Consider the following 19,556-nt stretch of genomic DNA (forward strand, 5'->3'; position numbering starts at 1 on the left):
TCGTCTGGCTTTTCGCTAATTGTACGATACTTTTCGCGCAACATTAGTAACATGAAACGACCGTACCAAAGACTTTATAAATTAACCGTTATACTAAGGAAGAGAGACGAGGCAGTAGCAAAACAAAGGAAAAGCGAAAATTAACAAATTGACCCGTTGTTTATGGAAATATTTATGGATCTACATCTTTCTTTTAAAAAAGAAGTATAGAAAGCACCGCAGGAAGTGGAGAATGATTCCGTGTGTTTTGAATGACGCTTCTACAGTTGTCAGTCGAGCCGCCTGGCGTAGCCACTTCTGTGATGTGCTTATCTGGGTGTTTTACTAACCTTCCGCAGCGGACGCCGCAAGTATACGTGGTTGTACGGACTGGCGATCACGCATCGTTACACAACTTCCCAAATAACAATACGAGTACGTTTTGGCACTTGGTAGAGCAGGAAACAAGGGATCCAAGTGCACTGTGTTCCGCAAATATATATTCGTATAATATTTCCGGAGATAATTCAAAGAACGCTACTAGAAATCTTTATTTTTCACTCTCGCTTGTTTACTTGTTCTTGGCAGTATTGCAGCGCTTCTTTCCTGCGCGAGTCCATTTGATGTGGTTCTTTGTTCGTCTAATAAAGGACAGGTGTGTCTCACAGGCGTACCTGTAACATACGCCTTCTTTTTATTTATTTTTTTGCGGGTTTACGCCTCTTTACGGTGAACAGTGAGCATTATTAACATTTTTGGTAGGAAAGGTATCCCCCTCGTTTGCATGGAAAAGTTACCTTGCGTTAGGTCCCCTCCCAAGAAATATCCTGGGTACGTGTCAGATTGCAATTAGTGAGGCCTCTTCAGGGCGTTTCTAAACAAACTCACTTTCAAACCATGTGACGCAAAGAGGTCTTCCTCATAGGTCAGTGCTGAAGACAAGCTACCGGGCCAGCTCATGGTATTGTGAGCGTCTTCTTTAGGTGGCTGCGCATGCCTGCTGAAGCGTGTGTCTAATCAAACTATGTTGAAAAAAAGTGCAGTTTGAACAGTGGGTTGCTTGTGGGCAGAAAGCGCGCTGGGCATGTGTTTGGCACAAATGGGCACTGTCCCCAAAGAACACTGCCATCCCAAGCAGCTATCGTCTTTGGCACTACTGCTAATTTGTTTTTGCAGCTGCGACAGTATGATTCGAAATAATTGCTTATGGATATTGTCCGCAGTACAGATATCTGGTGGATTTCAAAGAGCATGAATACATTGAATGTAAGGAAGTACAAACATGATGAACGAACATAGGTCAATGTCGAGCGGTCGTATTCAGCCTAGAAACTTTAGCTTGTTTTGAGCGTGAAGGGGCACAACCTTGAACATATTTCTAGAGGCGAGCAGCGCAACCCAGACGAAGGACAAAAGGAAGGGAATGATACGAGCGTAGACTAACAACTGGTTTATTTTTTCAAACAAGTGATTAAGTATGCAGAGAATCGGATCATTTGATGGAGTGACTCGTACAAGTGGTGAAAGGGTGTCAGCCTCTTGCCATTCAAAAACTCAATTTCTTTATCATGCAGACAGACAGAAGTCTGGCTGACGCTTGTGCCTGAGCTGACATACATGAAGTCGGCTTCGACAACCTCGCGGTCGAATTGATTTCTATTTTTATATGATATTTCAGTTTTTTTAACAAGATTTGCATGGGCCATTTCAACAATACGCGCCCAGATTCGAGCCTGTTGCATTCCTGGCCGCACCTTGGTACTCCCTAAGGCGGATGTTAAGGTAGCGTCCCGTCTGCCCGAAGTACTTTTGCCGCACAAAAGTGGAATAACGTAGACCTCTCCCACCGAACTGCCATGAGCTGCCCCGCATGTCTGACGCGGCGCATGGTCTTGGATGCCTGTTTAGGTCTATTGACGCGATTGCAAATCTTGTTTAACGAGTTTTTATCTGAAAAGACGACTTGTGACAGCATGTTTCATGGCTGACTTCTTTTAACCCATGCCCCATCCGGCGCGAATTATGGATGATTGCAAACTTTTTTACTGTATCAATCTGTTTCCGGGGTGCTTCCCTTTGTTTATTTTCTTCACTAGCCCTTAACATATTTACACGGCAAGAAATATTGGATAACCGTACTTCTCTAGACGACTAAGATGTTGCGAAAATCTTACATTGGTGAGGTGGCCGATGGCACGACTTGCTAAGTGCGGAAGCTAAACACGTCGTAGAAATGCCTCTTTCCAATCGTTTTGAATGTGCCGACGCATATTGTTTAGAATTGTTTTTCTTGTCCTGTGGTTATATTGCCAACAAATATGTTGTGCTGTTAATCTTAAGTGTAAATCTAAAAATTGAATTTCTTTATTAATGGGCAGTTCATGAGTAAATCTGAGACCCATTCCTTCTTTATCAAAGGCTGCGAGATAAGCGCCAATATCTTAGGAACTTGTTTCAGAGCGGATAACTACTAAGTAGTCATCAACAAATCTGAAGCACATAATCGTTGTTCCTGCCAAGACGCTCTCGAGCGCCCGGTCAATACTGCAGAGAAAAATTTTGCTAAGAATTGGTGGGACCTTGGAGCCAATGCAGACTCCCTGCATCTGAACCCCTGCGTGTGAATCATAACTTCGTTGTCTTAGATAACGAACGTGGAATTAAGATAAATACGGAAGAGTTCGATCAATGACTGAACTGTGACGCCGCTCTGACTCCTAAACTAAACCATCGTTATCCATAATGTAATCTTCGTCCTCGTCAACTGATTTCTAGGAAGGGAATCATATAAATCGGTGATGTCAACACTGAGCGCTGTGCATGCTGGATGCACCGCTTCTTGGAAAAAACTGACCGACTTCTGGGTTTTTTACTCTGAGTGGGTTTCCTATCTGGAGCCCTGCTAAGTTTTTATGAATATAACCAGAGCCTGCGTCTGGCAAAGTGTTTCGCTCAGACACAGTTGCGCGTAAAGGTTGCTCAGGTTTATGCATTTTTATCATAAGGAAAAGCTCCAAGTTCAACCCCTGACTTTTCTTTACTGTTCTACATATACGCTCAAAGTTCAACTCCAGCAACAATTCCTTTGCTTCATCTTTGACTTTCTTAGGTTCAGTGTGTACCTTCTTGAAGTTTATTTTAAAGCGGTTGAGGCTTTCTCGGAAAACTGCCCTTCTGTTAGGAGGACAAAGCACCATTCTTTATCAGTGGTCAACACTTTCACTTCGTTATCTCTTAAAAATTGCAAAGGGGTTGGATCTTTTGCACTCTGCCATTCTGGTTTCCTTGAGATTTGGCGAACAAGTAAAAGCACTGAGAAAGGCAGCTGAGTTTGACATCTATATCTACATGCCTGGACACTGATTTAACGGCGGCTATCTTATTGACTGGGTGTAGGCAAGGTTCTAGGTATAACGTTTTGCATAACTTAAGAATGTTCATGTGCTTATCTGAAACTACAATATCGGTCAGGTTCAGCACTTTGGTCATGGGCTTCGGTTTCTTCTCCTTGGGGATAGGTTGTGCCGGACGTTGCTACAGAGGAATTCCGGCTAATACTGGCTTGTCCTCGACAACTCGTGGTATCGAGGGCGCTCTCGTTGGCTTCCTTTCATGAAACCGCAAACGGACTTGACGCAGTCTCGCAGCTTCCTGGCCTGGCTCATTCATTCGCAGTGCAAGATCTTGCAGATCCTTCTCGTGTGGCCAACCGTGTGGCAGAAAATTCTGTACAGAGCCATAACTTCTGGACACGTGCCGTGGTGAAGAGGCCAAGACGCAACCCTTGCACCTCTTGCAATCTTGGACGTCTTGCACGTCTTGGCATCTTAGCCATGACACGTGTCCAGAAAAAGTTGTGCCTCTGCGCGGAATTTTCTGCCCCACGGTTGGTCAAACCAGAAAGATTTGTAAGATCTTGCGGCGCGATGGAGTAAGCCAGGCCAATATACTGGGGGACTGCCTCAAGTCTGTTTGCGGTTTTATGAACCTGGAGCGTCTATGTAGCACAGTAAACAAAAGTCGGGGGTTCACCCTTGAGGTTTTCTTTAAGATAAAAAACATAAACCTGAGCAACCTTTGCGCACAATTGTGTCTGAGAGAAACACTTGGCAACACGTAGCTTCTGGTTATATTCAGAAAAACTTAACAGGGCTCCAGGTAGAAGACGGATTCAAAGTAAAAAAACTGAGAAGTTCTTCGTTTTTTTCTAGAGGGGGTGTATCCAGCATGCACAGCCTTCATCATTGACGTCACACATTTATATTATTGCCTTTCTCGAAATCAGCTGATGACGACAATCAAAGATGCATTATGGATAACAATGAGTTTAAGCTCAGGAATGAGGGTGACGTCCTGGTTCAGTCATTTCTCGAACTCTTGGTTTTTTAAATTCCACGTTCATTATGTGGAATAACGAGGTTAGGATTCAGAAGCAGGGGGTCTGCATGGGCTCTCATGTCGTACCAATTCTTAGCAAGATCTTTCTCGGCAGTGTTGACCGGGAACTTGAGAGCTCCTTGGCATGAACAATGATTAAGTGTTTCAGGATTGTTGACGACTACTTAGCAGCTATCCACTATAAAACAAGTTCCAAAGGTATTGGCGTTATTCTCGCAGCCTTTGATAAGAAAGAAATGGGTCTCAGACTTACTCATGACCTGCCAATTAGTAATGAAATTTAATTTTTGGATTTACAGATAATATTAACCGCAGAACGTGTTTGTTGGCAGTAGTGGCTGAGGACAAGAAAACCAATTCTAAACAACGCGTCGGCGCACTCAAAACTAGTGAAAAGAGGCAATGCTAAGGAATGCCATCAAATCGCCAATCTGAGCTTTTTGAAACAGCTTAATCGTCTATAAAAGGTCAGTTTTTCAATATCTATTGTCGTATCAATATGTGAAGGGATAGTGAAGAACATAGAAAAAGTAGAAGCACCCCAGAAACAGATCGAAACGGCAAAAAAGTTTGCAGTTATCCCTTATGTACATCAGATGGGGCATGCGTTAAAGAAAGACAACCATGAAATATGATGTACAAGTCGTCTTTTCAGCTAAAAACTCGTTAAACAAGATTTCTAATCGCGCCAATAGACCTAAACAGGCGTCCAAGCTGCCTCGCGTCAAACACACGGGGCAGCTTATGGCATGCTCGGTGGTAGTGGTCTACGTTATTCCACTTTCATGTGGCAAAAAGTACTTTGGGCAGACGGGACATTGCCTTAAGATCCACCTTAGGGAGCAGCAAGGTGCGGCCAGGAATGCAACAGGCTCGAATCTGGGCGCGTATTGTTGAAATTATCCATGCAAATCTTGTTCGAAAAAAAACTGAAATATTATATAAATATAGAAATCAAATCAACCACGAGAATATGGAAGCTACTTCATGCATGTCAACTCAAACGCATGCATTAGCCAGACTTCTATCTTTCAGCATAATAAGGAAATAGAGTTTTTTTGAATAGCAAGATAGGCTGACACTCTTTCACCACTTGTACACGGCACTTCACATGATCGCATTCTCTGTGTATTTATTCAATTGTTTGAAAAAATAAAGTACCCGCCGTGGCTGCTCAGTGGCTTGGTGTTGGGCTGCTGAGCACGAGGTTGTGGGATTGAATCCTGGCCACGGCGGCCGCATTTCGAAGGGCGCGAAATGCGAAAACATCCGTGTACTTAGATTTAGGTGCACGTTAAGGAACCCCAGGTGGTCAAAAATTCCGGAGTCCTCCACTACGGCGTGCCTCATAATCAGAAAGTAGTTTTGACACGTAAAACCCCATAATTTTTTTCTAAATAAGCTAGTTGTTAGTCTGCACTCGTATCGCGCACATCCTTTTTTCCTTCGTCCTGGTTGTGCTGCCCACCCCTAGTAATATGTTCAGTCACCCACTCGCCCCGCTTGCCGTGTCAATACAATATTCAACCTGAAAATGAGAAGATTACTGTTGTGCTAGTATTGTTTTACAACACTTGGTCGGATTTGCAGAGGGATACAATATTTTCATTATTACCTTTTTATATTACGTGACAATAGCTCTATGGTGATGGTGTTCTTTTTCTGCACTGCCTTTCTTTTTGGCGGATTGTTCACACCTGCCGCATTACACTAGTTCTTTACACGAATATTTTGCGTGGTTTTGTATTTATTAAGTGTCCTAATTCCTTTGCTATTTACGTTTTCCTTGGTTCTCGTTCCCAGATTACGGCAACTGTTCCCACGATCTCAAGTTGCCTGAGTTTCGGCCGCGGGTGGGAAATATGGACTGTGGCGTTGTTCTTCAGCGGTGGGATAAAATGCGTATTTTTCAACCATCTGGTCAACTATTTACTCAGCCGGGCGCCACAAATTCCAGAAAACGAACGACAGCAATTCACATCACGCGCGACCAGAATGAGGTTTGCCACATTGGCAGACGTGGCATTGGCGGCGCTGCCGTTAATTAATGCCAAGGAGTATGCTGTCCCTCATGGTGCGCTATTGCTTGTATATGTGGTCATCACATTTTACGTTGTACGTCAACAAAAAAAATTGCTGGAACAAGGACGACCAGTGGTCTCAGTACGTGTTTTCACTATAAGCTTTTGTGCGTAATTGTGTGATGGATTAGGGCACACGTGTGAAGAAAAGATATTGCCATGCGGAGGAAGACGATTGGTCATCATAATATCATGAAGCATGTTATAAAGCATGCTTTTGTGATTCTTTATGTAGTTTACGATTATGCACTAGAGGCTCGGCCAGTTCTGAAAGTGGTGGTAGAGGCGTGCACAACGGACAATCTACATGCCATGATGTAATTCGCTCCTATTATCACAAAGTTTTCTTCACCTCCTTTCTTATTGGCGACTTTAATTTTCCTAACATGGTTTGGAACAACCATCTACCTAACTTACTATCCTTTTCTGATTCAGAAGAATTCTTGGATATTTGTACGACATTTCCGTGAACTCGGTTAGCTACACAATCCACAAGAATCGCATCCGATTCCGTAAACATTCTCAATTTGATCTTCACCAATCGTCCCGATTATAACTATTATTATTATTTATTATTATTGTTATTGCTTATCCAGTATTAGTGACCATCTAATACTAAATATTCACCTTAATACTTCATTTCCGAAACTTTCAAATAGTAACAATAAAAAATCATTAGAGACTTTAAGAGACCTAACTTTGAAGCAATAAATAAAGAGCCGTATCTATTTCTTAACATATTCTCGAGGGATTTTGAACGTTTTACTGTGCAGTCAAACCGGAATATATTTTCGATAGAGGCAAATCACTTTTCAATAAGCACATCCCAACCCGTACTATAACTTGCAACCCGCGCAAGCCGTGGTACAACAACCATTTAAAGCGGCTATCCAACAAAAAAACAAGACTGTCGTTCTGCAAAGCAATCACCCACTGACTCATGATGGAAAGCCTACACATTAGCAACTAACGCGTATGTAGCCACACTCAAATGCGCTCAAGAAACGCTCTTCTAAACCACATTACCATCTACGTTGACAACTAATGTGAAAAAAAATTATGGTGCGTCATACATCCGCTTTCCGATGTTTCTATCGCTTTTAACAATTGCTCTGAGAACCCTTTTCCCAAGAACCTATGCGCAACTCTCCTGAATAATACCTTTGTTAAAAATTTCTCGTGCACTACGGATATTGAACTACCTGTCTTGAGTGACAAACTTTTTAATTATGTCTCCAGTGACTGTTGAAGTTTCCAGTGTTATTTGACTAACAGATTCATTGAATATACATTCGTTCCCCGGCTTTGGTAACATCAGTGCTAAATTTATGAAAAACACCTGCTCTTACAATTTCATTATATTAGCTAAAACATTCCAACAATCGCTAAACACATAAACTGTTCTGTCAAAATGAAAACAGGAAAAATTATTCCTTTGCACAAATTAGCCAGCAAATCATCGCCTACAAATTATCATTAAACAGCACCTGCTGCAAGCTACTAGAACATATCTTTACTAACCTTGCAGATTTTCTTGAGTCTAATTAATTTTTTCGTCATCACAACATGGATATCAAAAATCATTCTCATATGAATCGCAAGTATTAACGTTTACTCAAACACTATACCAAATACTTGACCCTTCTTCTTTTGCCAATTTCATATGTTTACATTTTTCAAAAGCCTTTGGCAAAGTGTGCGATATATTCTACTTTATAAGCTAAGCAAATGCAACCTTGATCATAATGTTCCAAAATGGATAGTCACTTCTCGTTAAGCATTCCTATATATACATATATATATATATATATATATATATATATATATATATATATATATATATATATATATATATATATATATATATATATAATATGTGACAATGACACAGTGGCAAAACTTACCTGCTGTTTTCTGTTACAGACTTGGTACAAACACATGTCCTGGGTCCTTGTCTCTGCGAGCAATGTATGCTCCTGCATGCTGCTCCTTAGTGGAGCGGCAAAGGAGGTGATAGCATTGTACTTCAGAGAGTATGATTTTTACGAGTTTTGCATAGGGCTGGGTAAGTGAATGTGGATATTTACATTTTTGTTTTCATAGCTTCTCCTTTGCAAACACTTTCTTAGACTTTCTCGCAATATAAAATTTTAATAAGAGAAGGAAATAAGTGTGCGTACAACAATGGTGATTGTCAATGGGAGCGAATAGCCAAGTGATTCTAGCGAGGTATTTGCTTCAATTAGAAGTTGCGGGAAGTCATTCATGAGCATTCCACCAATGTATTGATGGGTTCAGGCACTCCGAGCTGTCACGGTGCAGTGCGCGCCTCAAAGAGCTGTACTTGTTATGTTGAGCATCACAACTGTCGTGTGAGAGCACATGGCCTTTGCATCGGCATCTTTGGCGGCAAAGGTTTGACTACCGACCATCAGCAACCGACCGCCGCAAATACGGGTAAAAAAGCCAGAGAAAGCTAGCTATTCACATATTAAAGAAAAGATCACTTGCGCTAGTTAGATTCTTCTCGCCCTTCACTTATGTTGATGTCACATAATTTGTCATTTATCTTTTTTTTTCATATACGCCTGAACATTGTATAGGAACAGTTTTTAAAAAAGAATGCAATGAAATGCAGTTCGCCGAACTCGTAGGTCATTGGAGCTTACCATACGGGTATCATATAAGCAGGTGGAGGTGTAGTGACAGTCTCCTTGATCGCATAGAAGTAGCAGTAGGTTAAACAAAGAACGAAAGGAACACTCCACAGGCAGGTGTGATCCCTAGTGTGTTCTATGCTAACATGTGAACCCTCACCCCTACATTTCACTTGCTGCGTCGTTCCTTCCTTGTGGACGCCACTGAATGTGCACGCGGTGGTATTCATGGGCTACCCTAGTTTCTTTTTATTCATAACGCCACTGCATGTATGCACGAGTTTCTATGGCAGATTCGTATTGTAGTTGTGAGCCAAGTAGGGTTTTGTAGAGTGTTAGTTTTATAGACGTCGGAACAGTAGAAAAATTGCGATGAAGATATCCAACATGCGATTAGCATTAGCATGCATATCCCATGACAGATCATTATATATGGGAACGCTACGGTATTTGTGAGTGTATGTCGCCACCCTTGAAAACAACGCTTTTGTTCAAAAATAGCGAATATCATTTTTTATTATTTTAACAATCTACAGACATTCAGAATTGTGCTGCTGCAAAATTATGCTTTTATCTGTTTCTGTCCAAACGTTATGATTTTTCTTCAAGTACCGGCAGACCTCTCTGAAACCAAAACTGACATTTTGTAAAAATGAAACCTACATTTCAATCATTAAACTAATGTTTGTGCTCAAATACGCAGGATACGTTTAGGTTAGTTTGTGGCGGCGTATTTTAAAGGTTGATAGGATTGAGCAATGGTGGTCGCAATCTTTTCTTTATTCAAGTTGAACAAATTGCCACATGGGGGCGCACGACCTGACATCGTGTTTACACTGCAGCGACGCGTTGTACCGCCATTTAAAGTTACTGTTTTGTCACTTCAGTGGCCTACATTGTTTTACTACATGATATAACAAGTCATGGCTAAGCTCCGAGTGAAGCAAAGGCCGAAACGCCAGTTCTACGGCAATCGGTACACGACGAACTATTCGACGAAGTGTGACGTGAATGTGGCTGTTTCCGCAAGTGAAGTGAAACTGGGCCAGTTGCAGGAAGACTGTGAAGTGCCACCGGAAGGTGTTGTGCTACAGGGGCACAGGATTATAGATGTCGAAATTCTTACCTCAGTTTTGTCGTCGCTGGCGTGCCCGAAATGCAAAAAACATTTCACTAAAGCTTGAGGAGCGTTGACGCCGAGGGGTACGTTTTGCATACGCCGTGGGATGTAGTGCATGTGCCCAAGAATATTTGTTTTCCTCATAAAAAAAGAAAGCTGCAAGTGCAGCTGAAAACAACGTTCCGCTTGTCTACGCTATGCGCCAGCTGGAGAAAGGGCATGCTGGTACACTGACATTTTCGAAGGTTATGAATATGCCACTGCCACTTTGTCATTCCGCCTATGACAAGGTTTCTTCCAAGCTCTGTGATGCCGCGAAAATTGTCGCGTCAAAGTCAGTGATGGATGCTGCTGCAGAAGTGCACCATGTTGTCGGCAGTAACGAGTGTGGCATATCGGGCGACGGCACTTGGCAAAAGCGTGGGCACTCTTTGAATTGTTGCGTCTCTCTGATATCAGCGGAAACAGGAAAGGTGATTGACGAGGAAGTAATGTCCAAAAAGTGCAAGGCATGTGGAAATATGAAGAAGTGTACTTCATTAAAACTTCTTTCTGGGCGAGTTGGTGCATACTTGACATGAAAACTGTTTACAGCGCAAACACATGCAACCACAAAGCATAAGGGACAGGACACAGCGCTTGTGTCCTGTCCCTTATGCTTTGTGGTTGCATGTGTTTGTGCTGTAAACAGTTTTCATGTCATGAAGAAGTGTTCCACAAGCATTGAATTCGAAGAATGGGAGGCGAATCACACCGATTACCAAGCCAACCAGACAGGCAGTGCTGGTAGCATGGAGGCGTGAGAACATTGATATTTATGGAGAAGACGACTCGAAAAGCCATGCGGCTGTCAAACATATGTGCGGAACTGGCACTGCGCGCAAACTTGAATGCATTGGGCACGTGCGAAAGCGTGTCGGATGCCGACTGAGGAAACTGAAAAAGACCGTACGTGGACTTGGAGGCAAAGGGAATTTGACGGATGTTATGACCAATAGATTGCAAAATTATTACGTTGTCGCAATCAGAGGAAATCTGGGGAACCTACAAGCTATGAAGAAGGCCACATGAGCAAGTTTCTTTCACTGCAGTTTGACCGATGGAACTCCTAGACGTGGCCTGTGTCCTATGGGTGTGAAAAGTTGGTGTGCCTACAACCGAGTGAGAGCTCTGGGCACAGAACGCTATAAGCACAGGGCAGGTTTTTCCAGTGACGTCCTGAACAAAATGAAACCTCTGTATGCAGACCTCTGTTCTGATGAACTTTCGACGAAATGTCTCCACGAAAAAACGCAGAATGCGAATAAATGCTTCAATGGGATGCTCTGGCAGCGTCTCCCTGAAGATCTCTATGTAGGCCTGCGCACTCTTTGGTTCGAACTATACGATTGTATATGTCACCTCAACAATGGAAATAGTGGCACGCTGGACATCTTCAGGCAGGCTGGTGTCGATCCTGGCTACTACACCACAGTAGCTTGCCAAAGCAGGGACCGAAGACGCTTGAAGAACGCCAAGCGCCAGTCAACGTCGGACAAAAAACATGCCCGAAAAAAAAACGACGAGCTGCTGAACGATCACACGGTGAACTCATGGCAGTTAAGGAAGGGTCCAGCTACGGGACTGGGGACATTTAGCCTCCCACGATCTTGCAGTGATGTATATGACATATTTGGAATACTTATTTGTTTTTTTTGTTTTCAAAACATAATTTTCAGTTCTTTTTTTTATTTATTCCTCCAATGCCCCTGGAGGGGGGATTCACATGAGGGCTGTTGTTGCGCAGGAAGTCATAACTATTGAATAAACCAATATGTTCTGATGAACCCTCCCATCTTCTTTCTGGAACATTACTCTGCACAATAAACTAGGAGAATTGAAAACCATGAATAATTGTTGATGCCATAAGATTTCTACAAAAATGCAACCACCTGAAATTAGTTTTTTTTGTTTTATCGCTATAACATACTTAATAATGATGACAGGGCAAAGATTCTAGTTCATTGCAGATGCTGCATAGAGAGCTGCATTGCTGCCGAGCCATTTTTGTTTTGTATCACAGGATCGGTGCTTAGGTCTGTTGCCGTGATGGGCATATTTTGAGTAATAGTAATTGAATTGTGACTAGGTTTCACTTTTATTGTCTAACATACCTGAAGGGTCTTTTTAAGCAGCCCTTGTTAAGGCAAACTCAAAGGAATCAGTTTAGGGTCAAAAGATTTGTAAAAAGGTGCCAACTTACCCTAACTGATGCTATCAAAGTTTTATTGAGTACATATGTACACTAATTGCAATAACTGATGATACATCACATGCGCAGCTATTTAACTTCCTAGCGTTAAGTTTCATATGCCATTTGTTCCACTAGAGTGACACATTGTAGAGATCCCTGTGCAGCTTATATGAATCATCAGGGTTAGTGATATTTCGGTATATATTTCACGATTATCTGCAAACAGAATAATTGATTATGGTGTTACACATTGGGAAATTATTAGTAAAAATCAAGAACAGCAAAGGCCCCATAACAGATCCGCGTGGCACTCCGGATGCAACTCATGACAGAGCAGATGAATAGTTATTGGCTGTGGCATATTTAGCTCGATTGGGGAAAATCTTAATCCAAGACAGCACATTTGGGTGTATATATTGTCCCACGCTAAGGCAAGAGCAAGCAACAGTACCAGCAGCCAGAAACCAAGGGACGGTTCTACAGCTGGCTCAGGATCTCTTTTATCTTTGTCGTCTTTTTCGCCTTTTTTGCTGGGCACGCAATGCCGACAGTTTGCTGGCTCAAAAGACCAGGTGGCATTCTTTCTCCTCCCAATGAAGTGTCGACTCGATGCCCAAACGCAAGACGTACACGGAAAATACAAAAATCGGGTAAGACAAAAAGCAGGAAACGCACTAGCACACATACGGACATGCACATGAGGCAAAAAAATGGGTTCTGTGGCCGTGAACAAAAAAAAACGCTACGCAGTTCTTTGAAGGACGACGGGACTACAGCAAAAAAAAGAAAGTTTGCTTCACCAGTACATTATATTAACATCACCGTGTAACATACGGCTTGAGGTGGACTACATGTACAATCTCTGCTCGTGGTAATCAGCGCTTGGGCGATGGCCGGTCTCCTTCTGGAATCACTTCATAGTTCGCGTCGCTTACACGCTTTAGTACTGTGTATGGTCCGAAGTACTCGCTCAAGAGTTTCTCGCTGAGGCCTCGTCGTCTAATGGGAGTGCAAACCCAACCTAGGTCACCACGCTCATAGGTAACTTGTCGATGGTGGAGATTGTACATTACTGCATCTATACACTGCTGCTGTCTTATGCGCGCACGGGCCAGTTAACGAGATTCCTCGGTGTGTTGAATGTACTCCTCGACGTCAAGAGCTAACTGGTCGAGCTGATCGATGTCTTCATACGGTATCATGGCCTCTAGCATATTTTCAACATTTCGACCATAAACAAGGCGAAACGGCGTGAATCGTGCAGTTTCCTGCGTGGCAGTGTTGTACGCAAATGTTACGTACGGCAGGATTTCGTCCTACGATTTGTGCTGCACATCCACGTACATAGAGATCACGTCTGCCAGTGTTTTGTTTAGTGTTTCTGTTAAGCGGTTAGTCTCAGGGTGGTATGCAGTGGCCTTTCGATGACTCGTGTAACTCAACTTGAAGATGTTGTCCAGAAGCTTCGCCGTAAATGCCGTACCTCGGTCAGTGATGATGAACGACGGTGCGCCATGTCGAAGTACAATGTGATGCATAAAAAACTCGGCAACTTCACATGCTGTCCGGCGTGGTAGTGCCTTCATCTCAGCGTAACGCGTCAAGTAATCAGTTACGACAACGATCCAATTATTGCCGGAGGCAGACGAGGAAAATGGTCCAATAAGGTCCCTTCCAACTTGATCAAATGGCGTACGCGGAGGGTCAAAGGGTTATCGAAGGCCTGCAGGCTTGAAGGGTGGTGACTTGCGGCGCTGGCATTCACAGCATCCTTTCACGTAGCGTTTGATGCAAGCAGTCAGTCTAGGTCAGTAGTACAGTTGTCGCACGCTGTTCAGAGTCCAAAGTGAGGAGATGTCGGCTCGTCGTGGCAAGCTAATAGGATGTCATCGCGAAGGGCTTGAGGCACTACTAGAAGATGTGGTTTGTCGCCGGCACCTGTGTCTTTTTGTATAAGATGCCCTCTCTTAGGCAAAATGACGACAACTGTCGCGAAATAGGGCGAGGAATGGACGCGATGCCGCTTTCTAAGTGATCGAGGATGGGTCTTACCTCAGCGTCCGATCGCTGTTTATTGAGCAGATCCGGCCCTCTGAGGGCGCTCAGGAAGGCGCTGTCGTCTTCCTCGTCAGGATTCTGGGATTCAACAGGTGCTCGTGATAGCGTGTCAGCATCTTCATGTTTTCTGCCTGACTTGTTTACAGTGGTGAAGTTAAATTCCTGGAGTCGCACGCTCCAACGTGCCACTTGCCTAGAAGGGTCTCGGTGGTTGGTCAACCAGCACAAAGAATGATGATCGGTCACAACTTTAAATGGCCGCCGGTAGAGATACGGCCTAAACTTTGTAGTAGCCCAAATAAATGCGAGGCACTCCTTCTCAGTGGTGGAAAAATTGTACTCGGCGTAAGACAGAATGCGGCTCGCGTAGGCGATAACTCGTTCAGTTGGTCCACCAGCCGAAAACGTTAAGTAAATACGTATTCCAAAAGTTCGTCGTCGTCTCTTTCCCATCTATATCTATCCTATCTATCTATCTATCTATATATATATATATATATATATATATATATATATATATATGCCTCAGCGAACACTTTGAAAATTTTGTGAAGGCTGCCTGTAGCAGACAGAATAATCTTTGCCCATGGGCCCCATTGTCATCGATTTCACAATGTTGTGAAGTTAATACAGGGCCTGAAGTTATCGTCTAGCGTTTTTGAAAGACTCTACTGTTTATTCCAGCGTATACTTAGCGCACCTTTTCACTCAATCCGTTGAACACTCCACAATGCCAGCTAATTGAAAGGTAGCAAGGGTGGTTACACACTTGAAACAAGGCAATCCAAATTTTCTTAACTACAGGCCTATTTCATTAACAAGCATTCCCTCTAAACTTCTAGAGCACATTGTATACTCTAATCTCGTTTCTTTTCTTGAACGCAACTGGTTATTTAGTTCTAGTCAGCACTGCTTTCGAAAGAATTTTTCTTGCGTGACTCAACTCTTTCACTAATATCTTAGCATCGGCTTTATATAGTGGTTTGGTAACCAACTGTATCTTTCTAGACTTTGCTAAGGTTTTCGATAAGGTGTCACATCAATTACTCCATCTTAAAATTAGTTCCCTGAATATTGACCCTAATCTTTTCAAAAGGATTCAATGTTTGTTGACTAACCGCTCTCAGTTTTTATCAGCTAAAGACTCGTTATCATCAACACGTGCCGTCACATCTGCTGTTCTCTAAGGTTCTGTTTTGGGCCCCTACTCTTTCTAATATATATTAATGATCTTTCGATTAGAATTAACTCTTCCCTTAAGCTTTTTGCTGACGACTGGGTTCTTTTTTTCCTAACCCTAACGATAGTTGAGCCCTTAAGTGCGATCTTGACAACGTATATAATTGGTGTGAGCGACGGTGTATGGTTCTTAACGCGTCTAAGCCTGAACTTATGTCCATCCCACGTCACACTAATCCGTCCAAAACATTCGATTACAAGATTAATCGAGTTCCACTAGAGAGTGTCCTATCTTATAAATATCTTGGTGTTCACATTATTAACAGCCTATCCTGGCGCGTGCACATCGAATATGCCACAAACAATGTGAACCCCCCCCTTGGTTTTATGCGCAGAAACTTCTCTGAGGCTCTATCCAATTTGAAGTTACTTTTGTAATCATCACCAGCAACAGCAGCCTGTTTTATGTCCACTGCAGGACGAAGGCATCTTCCTGCGATCTCCGATTAACCCTGTCCTGCGCCAACCGATTTCAACTAGCGCCCGCGAATTTCCTAATTTCATCGCTTCACCTTGTCTTCTGCCGTTCTCGACTGCGTTTCCCTTCTCTTGGCATCCATTCTGTAACCCTAATGCTCCAACCGTTACCTAACTGGCGCATTACATGACCTGCCCAGCTCCATTTTTTTCTCTTGAGGTCAGTCAGAATATCGGCTATACCCGTTTGCTCTCTGATCCAAACCGCTCTCTTTCTGTATCTCAACGTTACGCCTAACATTCTTTGTTCCATCGCCCCTTGCACGGTCCTTGTTTTCGACCTTCTTTGTCAGTCTCCAAGTCTCCGTCCCTTATGTCAGTACGGGTAAAATGCACTGATTTTAAACCAGCAAGCGTGGTTTTAATTCTTTCTTACCTAAGAATAGCGCAGAGTGGAGCTACCCTCCGCCTCTTATTGCCTGCATTGAAGACACGCCATCCTTCAAAACAGCCATCACCATGCATATCATTTAACACGCATCTCCATTATGATATTTGCTTTTTGCTGTACTTTTTTGTTTGTTTTTGTTTTTTTACCCACCCCATCTGCAACGCGGCTGATGGCCTTGAGGGTATTGTAATTAATTAATCATATAAATAATTAATTATTGTTCACAAGGTGGTCTACTCAATGCGGCGGACACTACTTGCACACAAAAGAATTAAAGTCCATAATCAACTAATTAAGAAATATCTGCTAATGAACATTTTAACTAATCACGTTATGGCCCATATTGCAATTTACAAATTCTAGCCCTGGAGTTCACAAGGCAAGTCCACTTGGAACGAGTTCTCCGGCTAGCACACCCGCCGTGGTTGCTTAGTAGCTATGGTGTTGGGCAGCTAAGCATCAGGTGGTGTCATCGAATCCCGTCCACGGTGGCCGCATTTCGATGGGGCCGAAATGCAAAAACACCCGTCTTCTTAGATTTAGGTGCACGTTAGAGAACCTCAGGTGGTCCAAATTTCTGGAGTCCCCCACTATGGCGTGCCTCATAACCAGATCATTGTTTTAGCATGTAAATGCCCATATTTAGGTTAAAACTGGTTCACACCAGCTTCGAGGCAATAATTCACCAAACGTTGCGGATAAACGCATTGGTGTTCCAATTACTTTTGTGCTTCAATGCACAAAATGACTTTTTATGAGGGAAGTTACTGGCACGCTAATGCGTTTCTTCGTAAAGTTTGGGAATATCTCGAGACTGGTGTCATCATGAGAATTCATTCCAACTGGATCTGCCTTGTGAACTCCACGGCTTGAATTTGCAAATTTCAATATGGGCCATAAGTTAATTAGTTAAAACATATTTAGATAATCTTTGTTAATTAGTCAATTATGCATTTAAGCTTTTTGCAAGTAATGTCCAGTTTGAGTAGACCAGCTCACGAAATAGAATTGGGCTATGTGCCACAGGCAAAGTGTAAAAATTTTTAAAATTTTCTCTGAAACAGCCTGTATATAGCACAGAAGAAATGAGATGCACGAGAAAACACCTTCTTTTTTACTGTCAGCAGTTTCCACTGGAAGACCTTCCTTTGTCAGAATGATGCCAGAGTCAACTTGACCAAGGCTGGCCTACCAGTCATGGTACAAGAATGTGGTGTTTATTTTCTTTTATGCTATACCAACGGAGCCAGTGTGCTTTCGTGCCGACATCTCTCTCTCTCTCTCTCTCTCTATATATATATATATATATATATATATTGTAAGCACTATTAACGTACTTCGTCGTTTTCATTTGTACATAGCCATCATCATCTTCCCTGTTCTTCGTCTTCTTCGCGCGTGAGCTGGGGCGTGCCTTTTGTGGAATAAACAGCGCTCGACAACTTGCTCGGTCTCGGTATTATAAAGTGGTGGAGGTACGTCAAGATCCCGACGTCCTCTCGCGTTCCAGTTCTCCCTGGAGCTCCGTTCCGGTCGCCGCCTGCCCCCAGCTACCCCTACAACAATGGACACTTCCAACCCCGGCCCTACCGGCGCCTCAAACCCTACCGCACAGACGACCCCACCTGCGGCGCCCTCTTGGACTGTGACGAGCCCTCAGCGCGATCCCCCTGTCTTTGCGGGACTCCGCGGTGATGACGTAGACGATTGGATCGACCACTACGACCGCGTGAGTTCTTGCAACAAGTGGAACGACACCCAGAAATTGAGGCACGTCGCCTTCTACTTGACCGGTGTTGCAAAGACGTGGTATTTCAACCACGAATCCGACATCGCGGATTGGTCCACGTTTACCTCGAAGCTGCGGCAAATCTTCGCTTCCTCGTCTGGCCGTGCAGAAGTCGCCAAACAGAAGCTGGGAACGCGCCGCCAACTTCCCCAAGAGTCTTACACCTCATACATAGAGGACGTCTTGGCTCTGTGCCGCCGTGCGAATCCTAGCATGATGGAAGCCGAACGCGTTCGCCACATCTTAAAAGGCATTGGGCCTGTCGCGTTCAACGCCTTAATCGTGCAAAATCCGGCTTCTGTCCAAGACATCACTTCAACGTGTCAACGCCTCGACGAGCTGCAATCTATTCGTCTTCCACATGACAGCAGCGATCCTCAAGTTCCTCATTCTCCAGATCTACGTGCTCTTATCCGCACCATCATCCGCGAGGAGCTTCAACTACTAGACCTAAAGCGTCCCCCTGCTGCCTGCGCACCAACCCCCACCTTCGACTTGCGCGAGGTCGTAAAGCAGGAGTTGACGGCGATGACTACACCCACGACGCATCTTGCTCCGGTAGCGCGCTCCACACCTACCTACGCGGATGTTGTTTCGCTACCCAACCCTACCGTGACTTCCGTGCCTACTGGCGTTTCCTATGACCATTTGGCTTCGATGGGAACCAGAGCACTTGCTGCGCCATCGTACCCTCAGTGGCGTCCACCTCGTCCGGTTTGTTTTTACTGTGGCCTACGCGGCCATATATCTCGCTTCTGCCGCCGGCGCCAGCAGGATGAACGGCGAGGCTATGCTGAGCACGAAAGAGACCGCACTCGCCGATCCGACGACTACTATCCCGGACCGCACTCGTTACCGCACTCGTTCCCTCAACAGCGTTCTCCGTCTCCACCAGCTGCTCCCAGTCTGCCTCATAGTTCCCGTTCGGGCAGACGTCGTTCTCCATCCCCTTACCGGCGCTCTACATCACCGCTTCGTCCCACTTCCCATTTTGTCGACCAGCACTCGGAAAACTAACTGTTGCAGCTTTTGGAGGGGAAACTGCTTCTTATCGGTCTTCAAAAATTCCTCCTGTTCGCCCCGCCAACATGCTTTCTGTGACTGTCGAAGGTGTTCCCGCGTCCGCTCTCATCG

The 19,556-nt window shown here is 43.9% G+C and overlaps 2 pseudogenes; both read left to right on the forward strand.

Moving 5' to 3' along the window:
- Nucleotides 1-8,495: 8,495 nt before the first annotated feature.
- On the forward strand, nucleotides 8,496-10,816 carry LOC142591342 (uncharacterized; annotated as a pseudogene).
- Nucleotides 10,817-10,936: 120 nt separating this feature from the next.
- On the forward strand, nucleotides 10,937-14,965 carry LOC142591343 (uncharacterized; annotated as a pseudogene).
- Nucleotides 14,966-19,556: the final 4,591 nt, after the last annotated feature.

This window comes from Dermacentor variabilis, chromosome 8, assembly GCF_050947875.1.
Source record: "Dermacentor variabilis isolate Ectoservices chromosome 8, ASM5094787v1, whole genome shotgun sequence".
Classification (NCBI taxonomy): domain Eukaryota; kingdom Metazoa; phylum Arthropoda; class Arachnida; order Ixodida; family Ixodidae; genus Dermacentor; species Dermacentor variabilis.